Source organism: Mesoplodon bidens (genome assembly GCF_964165515.1).
Source record: "Mesoplodon bidens genome assembly, contig: HAP1_SCAFFOLD_94, whole genome shotgun sequence".
NCBI classification, from domain to species: domain Eukaryota; kingdom Metazoa; phylum Chordata; class Mammalia; order Artiodactyla; family Ziphiidae; genus Mesoplodon; species Mesoplodon bidens.
Window position 1 is genome coordinate 1,102,161 of NW_027671809.1, and position 13,457 is coordinate 1,115,617.

The window sequence follows — 13,457 nt, forward strand, 5'->3', positions numbered from 1 at the left end:
GCGTATGATGACACTATTCCATGTATCAACATGTATCATGACCCTAACACGTTTCTGTTCCGTCACCTGTACCCTAAACCTTGCCGTACCCTAACACTAACCCTAGCCCAAAATGGAAAACTACCACAAACCGTACAGCATACCCTACACGGTACCCTAATCCTAATCCGTACACTGACACTAACCCGTGCGTCAACACGTACACTGACCCTAACACTTTTCCGTTCCCTCACCTGTGCCCTAAACCGTGCCGTTGCCTAACCCTAACCCTAGCCCAAAACGGAAACCTACCACCAACCCTACACGTTACTCTACGCCATACCCTAATCATAATCCGAGCGTCAACACGTACCCTGACCCTAACACATTTCCGTACCCTCACCTATGCCCTAAACCTTGCCATTCCATAACACTTACCCTAGCCTGGAACGGAAACCTACCACCAACCCTAGACCTTAACCTACGAAGGACCATAAACCTACTCCGTACGCTGACACTAACACATGCGTCAACACTTACCCTGACCCTAACACGTTTCCGTACCTTCACCTGTGACCTAAACCTTGCCATTCCCTAACCCTAGCCCTAGACCACAATGGAAACCTACCACCAAGCCTACACCTTACCCTAAGCCGTACCCTAATGCTAATCCATATGTCAACACGTACCCTGACACTAACACGTTTCCATACCCTCATCTGTGCCCAAAACCTTGCCGTTCCCTAACACTAACCCTAGCCTGAAACGGAAACCTACCACCAACCATACACTTTACCCTATGCCGCACCATAATCCTCATCTGTACGTTCACACTAACCCATGCGTCAACACGTACCCTGAGCCTAACACGTTTCGATACCCTCACGTGTGCCCTAAACCTTGCCGTTCCCTAACCCTAACCCTAGCCCAGAACGGAAACCCACCACCAGCCCTACACCTTACCCTACGACGTACACTACTCCTGGCCCGTACGCTGGCACTGACCCGTGCGTCAGCACATAGCCTGACTCTCCCACGTTTCCGTACCCGCACCTGTGCCCTAAGACTTGCCGTTCCCTAACCCTAACCCTAGCCCGGAAAGGAAGCCCACCACCAGCCCTACACCTTTCCCTACGCCGTAGCCTACAACTGGCCCATACGCTGGCACTGACACGTGTGTCAGCACGTAGCATGACCCTCCCACGTTTCCATACCCTCACCTGTGCCCTAAGCCTTGACATTCCCTAACCCTAACCCTAGCCCGGAAAGGAAACCAACCACCAGCCCTACACCTTACCCTACGTTGTTGCCTACTCCTGGCCTGTACGCTGGCACTGACCCGTGCGTCAGCACATAGCCTGACCCTCCACCATTTCCGTACCCTCAACTGTGCCCTAAGTCTTGTCCTTCCCTAACCCTAACCCTAGCCCAGAACAGAAACCCACCACCAGCCCTACAGCTTACCCTACGCCGTAGCCTAATCCTGGCCCGTACGCTGGCACTGATCCGTGCGTCAGCACGTAGCCTGACCTTCCCACGTTCCCGTAACCTCAACTGTGTCCTAAGCCTTGCCGTTCCATAACCCTAACCATAACCCCAAACGGAAACCCACCACCAGCCCTAAACCTTACCCTACGCCGTACCCTACACCTGGCCCATACGCTGGCACTGATCCGTGCGTCAGCATGTAGCCTAACCCTCCCACTTTTCCTTACCCTCACCTGTTCCCTAAGCCTTGCCGATCCCTAAGTCTAACCCTAGCCCGGAACGGAAACCCACCACCAGCCCTAAACCCTACCCTACGTCGTAGCCTACTGCTGGCCCGTAAGCTGGCACTCTCCCATGTGTCAGCCCGTAGCCTGCCTCTCCCACGTTTCCGTACCCTCACCTGTGCCCTAAGCCTTGCAGTTCCCTACCTCTAACCCTAGCCCGGAACGGAAACCACCACCAGCCCTACACATTACGCTATGCCGTACCCTACTCCTGGCCCGTACGCTGGCACTGACCCATTCTTCAGCACGTATCCTGACCCTCCCACGTTTCCGTACCCTCACCTGTGTCCTAAGCCTTAACGTTCCCTAACCCTAACCCTAGACCGGAATGGACACCCACCACCGCCCTTACACCATACCCTACGCCGTACCCTACTCCTGGTCCACACCCTGGCACTGACCCGTTCTTCAGCATGTAGCCTGACCCTCCCACGTTTCCGTACCCTCACCTGTGCCCTAAGCCTTGCCGCTCCCTAACCCTAACACTAGCCCGGAATGGACAACCACCACCAGCCTTACACTTTACCCTACGCCGTACCCTACTCCTGGTCCATACCCTGGCATTGAACCGTGCTTCAGCATGTAGCCTAACCCTCCCACGTTTCCGTACCCTCACCTGTGCCCTAAGCCTTGCCTTTCCCTATCCCTAACCCTAGCCCGGAACGGAAACCCACCACAAAACCTAAACCTTAACGTACGCCGTAGACTACTCCTGACCCGTACGCTGGCAGTGACCCTTGCGTCAGCACATAGCCTGCCTCTGCCACGTTTCCATACCCTCACCTGTGCACTAAGCCTTGCCGTTCCCTAACTCTAACCTGGAACGGAAACCCACAACCAGCCCTACACCTTACCCTATGCCGTACCCGAATCCTGGCGCGTACGCTGGCAAAGACCCGTGCGTCATCACGTAGCCTGACCCTCCCACGTTTCCGTACCCTCACCTGTGCCCTAAGCCTTGCCGTTCCCTAACCCTAACCCTACACCTAACCCTACGCCATACCCTACACTTGGCCCATACGCTGGCACTGACCCGTGCGTCAGCACGTAGCCTGACCCTCCCACTTTTCCGTACCATCTTCTGTGCCCTAAGCTTTGCCGTTCCCTAACCCTAAACCTAGCCTGGAACGGAAACCCACCACCAGCCCTAAACCTTACCCTACGCCGTACCCTAATCCTGCCCCGTACGCTGGCACTGACCCATGCGTCAGCACGTAGCCTGCCACTCCTACGTTTCCGTACCCTCACCTGTGCCCTAAGCCTTGCCGTTCCCTAACCCTAACCCGGAACATAAACCCACCACCAGCCCTAAACCTTACCCTACGCTGTACCCTACTCCTGGCCCCTACGCTGGCACTGACCTGTGCGTCAGCACGTAGCCTGCCTCTCCCACGTTTCCATACCCTCACCTGTGTCCTAAGCCTTGCCGTTCCCTAACCCTAACCCTAGCCTGGAACGGAAACCCACCACCAGCCCTAAACCTTACGCTACGACGTACCCTAATCCTGGCCCGTACGCTGGCACAGACCCGTGCGTCAACACGTAGCCTGCCACTCCCACGTTTCCGTACGTTCACCTGTGCCCTAAGCCTTGCTGTTCCCTCACCCTAACCCTAGCCCGGAACGGAAACCCACCACCAGCCCTAAACCTTGCCCTACGCCATACCCTACTCCTGGCCCGTACGCTGGCACTGACCCGTGCGTCAGCACGTAGCCTGACCCTCCCACGTTTCCTTACGTTCACCTGTGCCATAAGCCTTGCCGTTCCCTAACCCTAATCCTAGCCCGGAACGGTATCTCACAACCAGCCCTAATCCTTACCCTACGCCGTTCCCTATTCCTGGCCCGTACGCTGGCACTGACCCATGCGTCAGCACATAGCCGGACCCTCCCACATTTCCGTACCCTCACCTGTGCCCTAAGCCTTGTCATTCCCTAACCCTAACCCTAGCACGGAACGGAAACCCACCACCAGCCCTACACATTAGCCTACGCCGTAGCCTATTCCTGGCCCGTACATTGGCACTGACCCATGTGTAAGAACGTAGCCTGACCATCCCACGTTTCCGTACCCTCACCTGGGCCCTAAGCCTTGCCGTTCCCAAACCCTAAACCTAGCCCGGAACGGAAACCACCACCAGACCTACACCTTACCCTACGCAGTACCCTACTCCTGGCCCTTACGCTGGCACTGAGACGTGCGTGAGCACATAGCCTTACCCTCCAACCACCCTCCCAATACAGAAATGGTCAGAAGATCTCATGAGACGATCCTTCAAAGAAGACACAGACATGGCCAAGACGCAGATGAAAAGCTGCTCAACATCACTAATTATTAGAGAAATGCAAATCAAAACTACAATGAGGGGGCTTCCCTGGTGGCGCAGTGGTTGAGAGTCCGCCTGCCGATGCAGGGGACACGGGTTCGTGCCCCGGTCCGGGAAGATCCCACATGTCGCGGAGCAGCTGGGCCCGTGAGCCATGGCCACTGAGCCTGCGCGTCCGGAGCCTGTGCTCCGCAACGGGAGAGGCCACAACAGGGAGAGGCCCGCGTACAACAAAAAAAAATAAATTAAAAAAAAAAAAAAAACTACAATGAGGTATCACCTCACAAATGTTAGAATCGGCATCATCAGAAAACCTACAAACAACAAATTCTGGGGAGGGTGTGGACAAAAGGAGCCCTCTTCCACTATTGGTGGGAATGTAAATTGATACAGTCACTATGGAGAACAGTGTGGAGTTTCCTTAAAAAAACTAGAAATAGAATTACCATCTGATCCAGCAATCGCACTTCTGGGCATATACCCAGAGAAAACCATAAATCAAAAAGGCACATTCACCTCAATGTTCATTGCAGCACTATTTACAATAGCCAGGTAAGGGAGCAAACTAAATACCCACAAACAGATGAATGGGTAAAGATGTGGTACATATATAAAATGGAATATTACTCGGCCATAAAAAGGAATGAAACTGGGTCATTTGTAGAGACATCGATGGATCTAGAGACTGTCATACAGAATGAAGTAAGTCAGAAAGAGGAAAACAAATATTGTATATTAATGCATATATGTGGAACCTAAAAAGTGGTACAGATGAACTGGTTTGCAGGGAAGAAATAGAGACACAGGTAGAGAACAAACTTATGGACACCAAGTGTGGGAAGCCATGGGGTGGTAGAGGTGGGATGAGTTGGGAGATTGGGATTGGCCTGCATACATGCATATGCATAAAATACATAACTAATAATAACCTGCTGTATAAAAAAATAAAACTAAATTTCAAAATTTTAAAAAATAAAATTTAAAAATAAAAGAGAAAAAAGTTCTTCCCTTCACACAGATGTATTTATAGGAATGTATTATTTCCATGCTTATATCTATAAATACATAAAAGAGGTATAAAATCTAACTTGAACAATAAACGAAAAAAAACCTGAACCCACCAGTTATACAGAGGAAAGCCCTATCAGGGAACTTGCTCCAGCGGTAAACAATTCTGAAATTGGTCAGAGGTGGGGAATCATCTCCCATACAGCCAGCAACCCACCCCGCATGCAAGGAGCGTCCTCATTGCAAAGCTAGGGGACCGTGCCGAGGCATCTCTGAATAAAGGTGAGCTGAGCCCCAGGCCAGCTGCAGCTGAACTGTTCCCACCCTTCCCAGGTAAAACACCTGAATATGTACAAGGGCATGAAATCCTAGAGGAAGGGCCGTGGAGCCACACCAGCGACAGCACACAGGCCAACTTGGTGCCTGCAGGCGAGGCAGGATGGTCCTGACCGCGGGCGCTCTTCTGGAAGCTTTCCATTTCCCTGCCTGAGATACCCCTCCTGTCCCGGACCCCACCCCTGTTTTTTCCTTCCTTACCTCAGCCCGGAGAGAAATTCCAGTGGAACTTATGGGTGACACATCCTCTTCTTTACAGGTGGCAGCCTGGCAACTCCTGCACAAAGTCCAGCAGAGCCCCACACACACCGGGCCACCCACAAAGCCGTGGCCCCTCACACGCTCCCACCAGCAGAGCCCCGAGACTGCTGACGGGGCAGAGAATATGGAGTCAGGCACAGCTTCAGTGGCTATTGCTGCCTGGAGCGCTGTTTATATTGACCTCAACGAGGCACACCTGGGGAGGGCCGGCCGGCACGGTAAGGCTGCCCAGGACAGCTAATCCACAACCCTCAGGGAATCACATTGTTGAAAATGGACTTCGCTAAGGCAGAATAGAAGCCAAGGAAAATAAGGACACAATGCCATTTGCAGCACCGTAGATGAGTCTAGAGGTAATCATGTGACATGTAGTAAGTCGGAAAGTGAAAGGCACATATCGTATCATATCACTTATAGGTGTTACCTAAAAATGGATACCAGGGCAGATATTTCCACGGAGAAGGGCAATCACATATTCATTAAACAAACTTATGGTTCACCAATGGAAAGGTGTGAGGATTGGTTTCATTACGATATTGGGCTTAACAGACATACAAACACAGGTGATATATATAATAACCAAAGAGCTACGGAATACAAAGAGAGGCGTACAAAACATTCTGTCATAACGTACATGGGAAAAGGATCCCAGGAAGAACAGACATCTGTATATGTGTAAAAGAACCACATCTACCATACCTACAACAAGCCAAACATTCTAATCAAACTTGCTGTAATAAAAAATAAAAAATTAAATTAAAAACACGAACAAGAAGTAGGGAGACAAACTTGAGGGGCTTTTTCCTGTCACATTCTGTTCTAAATTCCAATCTAGAAGGCGACTTCCATTGAAGCTCTGTTGCCCTAGTAACCAGATATGAAAGAGAGAACTGCTGCCACCTTGTGGCCGTTTCACACAACAGCAGCTTTAATCCCAGCGCTCATGGTCAGTTGATATTCAAAATCATTGCAGGCCTGTAAATGACACCTGCCCTGAAAAGAAATCCTGGGGTCACATATCGACCAAAAAATTTAAAGGACGTCCATATTTCAAAACGACCGTTTCAAAAGGCATATTTTATGCACATTAATGTTCTGCTTCTTTTTCTTTCTTTCTTTTTTGGTTAAAAACACGGGAATGGAAAAAGGCATCCCTCAGAAGGGGCGAAAATAGTTGCAAACGAATCAATGGACAAAGGTTTAATCTCCAATATATATAAACAACTCATGCAGCTTATTAAAAAAACAAACAACCCAATACAAAAATGGGCAGAAGATCTAAAGAGACGTTTCTTCAAAGAAGACACAGAGATGGCCAAGACGCACATGAAAAGCTGCTCAAGAGCACTAATTATTAGAGAAATGCAAATCAAAACTACAATGAGGTATCACCTCACACCTGTTAGAATCGGCATCATCAGAAAATCTACAAACAACAAATTCTGGGGAGGGTGTGGACAAAAGGAGCCCTCTTCCACTATTGGTGGGAATGTAATTTGATACAGTCACTATGGACAACAGTATGGTGTTTCCTTTAAAAAACTATAAATAGAATTACCATCTGACCCAGCAATCCCACTGTTGGGCATATACCCAGAGACAACCATAAATCAAAAAGGCACATTCACCACAAGGTTCATTGCAGCACTATTTACAATAGCCAGGTAATGGAAGCAACCTAAATGCCCACAGACAGATGAATGGATAAAGATGGGGTACATATGTAAAATGGAATATTACTCGGCCATAAAAAGGAATGAAACTGGGTCATTTGTAGAGACATCGATGGATCTAGAGACTGTCATACAGAATGAAGTAAGTCAGAAAGAGGAAAACAAATATTGTATATTAATGCATATATGTGGAACCTACGAAATTTTACATAGGAACTGGTTTGCAGGGAAGAAATAGAGACACAGAGGTAGAGGACAATCGTATGGACACCAAGTGTGGGAAGCCATGGGGTGGTGGTGGTGGGATGAGTTGGGAGTTTGAGATTGACCTGTATACATGTATATGCATAAAATACATAACTAATAATAACCCGCTGTATAAAAAAGTAAATAAAATTAAATTTCAAAATTTTAAAATATAAAATTTATATATAAAACAGAAAAAATTTTTCCCTTCACACAGATGTATTTATAGGAATGAATTATTTCCATGCTTATATCTATAAATACATAAAAGAGGAATAAAATCTAACTTGAACCATAAACGAAAAAAAAACCTGAACCCACCAGTTATACAGAGGAAAACCCTATCAGGGCACTTGCTCCAGCGGTAAACAATTCTGAAATTGGTCAGAGGTGGGGAATCATCTCCCATACAGCCAGCAACCCACACACCATGCAAGGAGAATCCTCATTGCAAAGCTGGGGGACCGTGCCGGGGCATCTCTGAATAAAGGTGAGCTGAGCCCCAGGCCAGCTGCTGCTGAACTGTTCCCACCCTTCCCAGGTCAAACACCTGAATATGTACAAAGGCTTGAAAGCCTAGAGGAAGGGCCGTGGAGCCACACCAGCGACAGCACGCAGGCCAACTTGGTGACTGCAGGCCAGCCAGGGTGATCCTGGCCCCGGGCGCTCTTCCGGAAGCTTTCCATTGTCCTGCCTGAGATACCCCATTTGTCCCGGCCCCCACTGCTTTTTTCCTTCCTCACCTCTGTCCGGAGAGAAATTCCAGCGGAAGTTATGGGTGACACATCCTCTTCTTTACAGGTGGCAGCCTGGCAACTCCTGCAGAAAGGCCAGCAGAACCCCACTCACACAGGGCCACCAACAAAGCTGTGGCACCTCACTCCCTCCCACCAGCACAGCCCCGAGACTGCTGACGGGGCAGAGAATATGGAGTCAGGAACAGCTTCAGGGGCTATTGCTGCCTGGAGCGCTGTTTATATTGACCTCAACCAGGCAGACCTGGGGAGGGCCGGCCGGCAGGGTAAGGCTGCCCAGGTCAGCTAATCCACAACCCACAGGGAATCACATTGTTGAAAATGGACCTCGCTAAGGCAGAATAGAAGCCAAGGAAAATAAGGACACAATGCCATTTGCAGCACTGTAGATGAGTCTAGAGGTAATCACGTGACTTGTAGTAAGTCAGAAAGTGAAAGACACATATCATTTCATATCACTTATAGGTGTTACCTAAAATAGAAACCAGGGCAGTCATTTCCACTGAGAAGTGCAATCATAGATTCATTAAACAAACTTATGGTTCACCAATGGAAAGGTGTGAGGATTGGTTTCATTACGATATCGGGGTTAACAGACATATACAAACAGAGGTGACATATATAATCACCAAAGACCTACGGAATGCCAAGAGAAGACTACTCAACATTCTGTCATAACGTACATGGGAAAAGGATCCCAGGAAGTACAGACATCTGTATATGTGTAAAAGAACCACATCTTCCACACCTACAACAAGCCAAACATTGTAATCACACTTGCTATAATAAAAAAAAATTAAATTAAAAATACGAACAAGATGTAGGGAGTCAAACTTGAGGGGCTTTCTCCTGGCACATTCCATTCTAAATTCCAATGTAGAACACGACGTCCATTGAGGCTCTGTTGCCCTAGTAACCAGATGTGTTAAGGGAGAACTGCTGCCACCTTGTGGCCGTTTCACACAACAGCAGCTTTAATCCCAGTGCTAATGGTCAGTTGATATTCAAAATCATTGCAGGCCTGTAAATGACACCTGCCCTGAAAACAAATCCTGGGGCCACATATCGACCAAAAAATTTAAAGGACGTCCATATTTCAAAACGACCGTTTCAAAAGGCATATTTTATGCACATTAGTGTTCTGCTTCTTCTTCTTTCTTTCTTTTTTGGTTAAAAACACGGGAATGGAAAAAGGCATCCCTCATAAGGGGCGAAAATAGTTGCAAACGAATCAATGGACAAAGGTTTAATCTCCAATATATATAAACAGCTCATGCAGCTTAATATTAAAAAAACAAACAACCCAATACAAACATGGGCAGAATATCTAAAGAGACGTTTCTTCAAAGAAGACACAGAGATGGCTAAGACGCACATGAAAAGCTGCCCAAGAGCACTAATTATTAGAGAAATGCAAATCAAAACTACAATGAGGTATCACCTCACACCTGTTAGAATCGACATCATCAGAAAATCTACAGACAACCAATTCTGGGGAGGGTGTGGACAAAAGGAGCCCTCTTCCACTATTGTTGGGAATGTAAATTGATACAGTCACTATGGAGAACAGTATGGAGTTTCCTTAAAAAACCTACAAATAGAAACCTTGACTTTCCCTAACCCTAACCATAGCCTGGAACGGAAACCTACCACCAACCGTGCACCTTATCTATGCGGTACACTAATCCTAATCCGTACGCAGGCACTAACCGGTGAGTCAACATGTACCCTGACACTAACACGTTTCCGTACCCTCAGCTGGGCCCCAAACCTTGCCGTTGCCTATCCTTAACCTTAGCCCGGAACAGAAACCTACCATCAGCCCTACACCTTACCCTAAGCCGTACCCTAATCCTAATCCATACGTCAACACGTACCCTGACCCTAACACGTTTCCGTACCCTCACCTCTGCCATAAACCTTGCCGTTCCCTTACCTTAACCCTAGCCCGGAACGGAAAACTACCACCAACCCTACACCTTACCTTACGCCATACCCTAATCCTAATTCGTATGCTGACACTAACCTGTGCATCAACACGTACCCTGACCCTAACACGTTTCGTACCCTCACCTGTGCCCTAAACTTTGCCAGTCCCTAAACATAACCCTAGACTGGAACGGAAACCTACCACCAACCCTACACCTTACTCTATGCGGTACCCTAATCCTCATGCGTACGCTCACACTAACCCGTGAGTCAACAAGTAGCCTGAACCTAACACATTTCGGTACCATCACCTTTGCCCTATACCTTGCAATTCGCTATCCCTAACCCTACACCGGAATGTAAACCTACCGCCATCCGTACACCTTACTCTACGCCGTACCCTAATCCTAATGCGTATGATGACACTATTCCATGCATCAACATGCACCATGAACCTAACACGTTTCTGTACCCTCACCTGTGCCCTAAGCCTTGCCGTTCACTAACCCTAACCCTAGCCCTGAACTGAAACCCACCACCAGCCCTACACCATACCCTATGCCGTACCCTACTCCTTGCCTGTATGCTGGCACTGACCCGTGCGTCAGCACGTAGCCTGCCTCTCCCAAGTTTCCGTACCCTCACCTGTGCCCTTAGCCTTGCCGTTCCCTAACCCTACCCTAGCCCAGAACGGAAACCCACCACCAGCCCTACACCTTACCCTACGCCGTACCCTACTCCTGGCCCATACGCTGGCACTGACCCATGCGTCAGCAGGTAGCCTGACCGTCCCACGTTTCCGTACCCTCACCTGTGCCCTAAAACTTGACGTTCCCTAACCCTAATCAAACCCCGGAATGGACACCCACCACCAGTCTTACACCTTACCCTACGCCGTACCCTACTCCTGGTCCACACCCTGGCACTGACCCGTGCTTCAGCATGTAGCCTGACCCTCCCACGTTTCCGTACCCTCACCTGTGCCCTAAGCCTTGCCGTTCCCTAACCCTAACCCTACACTTTACCCTACACCATACCCTATTCCTGGGCCGTACGCTGGCACTGACACTTGCGTCAGCACGTAGCCTGACCCTCCCACGTTTCTGTACCCTCACCTGTGCCCTAAGCCTTGCCATTCCCTAACCCTAACCCTAGCCGGGAACGGAAACCCACCACCAGCCCTACACCTTACCCTACGCCGTACCCTACTCCTGGGCCGTACACTGGAACTGACCCTTGTGTAAGCACGTAGCCTGCCACTCCCATGTTTCCATACCCTCACCTGTGCCCTAAGCCTTGCCGATCCCTAACCCTAACCCTACCCTGGAACAGAAACCCACCACCAGCCCTACACCTTACCCTACGCCGTACCCTAATTCTGGCGCGTACGCTGGCACTGACCCGTGTGTCAGCACGTAGCGTGCCTCTCCCTCGTTTCAGTACCCTTACCTGTGCCCTAAGCCTTGCCGTTCCCTAACCCTAACCCGGAACAGAAACCCACCAACAGCCCTACACCTTACCCTACTCCGTACCCTAATCCTGGCCCGTACACTGGCACTGAACCGTGCGTCAGCACATAGCCTGACCCTCCCACGTTTCTGTACCCTCAGCTGTGCCCTAAGCCTTGCCGTTCCCTAACCCTAACCCTAGCGCGGAATGGAAACCCACAACCAGCCCTACACCATACTTTACTCCTGACCCGTACGCTGGCACTGACACGTTTGTCAGCATGTAGCATGCCTCTCCCACGTGTCCCTATGCTCACCTGTTCCCTAAACCTTGCCGTTCCCTAACCCTATCCCTAGCCTGGAACGGAACCCCACCACCAGCCCTAAACCTTACGCTACGACGTACCCTAATCCTGGCCCGTACGCTGGCACAGACCCGTGCGTCAACACGTAGCCTGCCACTCCCACGTTTCCGTATGTTCACCTGTGCCCTAAGCCTTGCTGTTCCCTCACCCTAACCCCAGCCCTGAACGGAAACCCACCACCAGCCCTAAACCTTACCCTACGCCATACCCTACTCCTGGCCCGTACGCTGGCACTGACACGTGCGTCAGCACATAGTCTGACCCTCCCACGTTTCCTTACGTTCACCTGTGTCCTAAGCCTTGCCGTTCCCTAACCCTAACCCTAGCCCGGAACGGTATCTCACAACCAGCCCTACTCCTTACCCTACGCCGTTCCCTATTCCTGGCCCGTACGCTGGCACTGACCCGTGCGTCAGCACATAGCCGGACCCTCCCACGTTTCGGTACCCTCACCTGTGCCCTAAGCCTTGTCATTCCCTAACCCTAACCTTAGCACGGAACGGAAACCCACCACCAGCCCTACACATTAGCCTACGCCGTAGCCTATTCCTGGCCCGCACATTGGCACTGACCCATGCGTAAGAACGTAGCCTGACCATCCCACGTTTCCGTACCCTCACCTGGGCCCTAAGCCTTGCCGTTCCCAAACCCTAAACCTAGCCCGGAATGGAAACCACCACCAGAACTACATCTTACCCTACGCAGTACCCAACTCCTAGCCCTTACGCTGGCACTGACACGTGCGTGAGCACATAGCCTTACCCTCCAACCACCCTCCCAATACAGAAATGGTCAGAAGATCTCATGAGATGATCCTTCAAAGAAGACACAGACATGGCCAAGACGCAGATGAAAAGCTGCTCAACATCACTAATTATTAGAGAAATGCAAATCAAAACTACAATGAGGGGGCTTCCCTGGTGGCGCAGTGGTTGAGAGTCCGCCTGCCGATGCAGGGGACACGGGGTCGTGCCCCGGTCCGGGAAGATCCCACATGTCGCGGAGCAGCTGGGCCCGTGAGCCATGGCCACTGAGCCTGCGCGTCCGGAGCCTGTGCTCCGCAACGGGAGAGGCCACAACAGGGAGAGGCCCGCGTACAACAACAACAACAAAAAAAAAAAAAAAAAAAAAAAAAAACTACAATGAGGTATCACCTCACACATGTTAGAATCGGCATCATCAGAAAACCTACAAACAACAAATTCTGGGGAGGGTGTGGACAAAAGGAGCCCTCTTCCACTATTGGTGGGAATGTAAATTGATACAGTCACTATGGAGAACAGTGTGGAGTTTCCTTAAAAAAACTAGAAATAGAATTACCATCTGATCCAGCAATCGCACTTCTGGGCATATACCCAG

At 50.0% G+C, this 13,457-nt stretch overlaps 1 long non-coding RNA gene across 1 annotated transcript in view; it reads left to right on the forward strand.

Moving 5' to 3' along the window:
• LOC308611019 overlaps window positions 1–13,457 on the forward strand; it is a 722,564-nt gene that overhangs the window by 628,670 nt on the left and 80,437 nt on the right. The window lies entirely within an intron of this gene.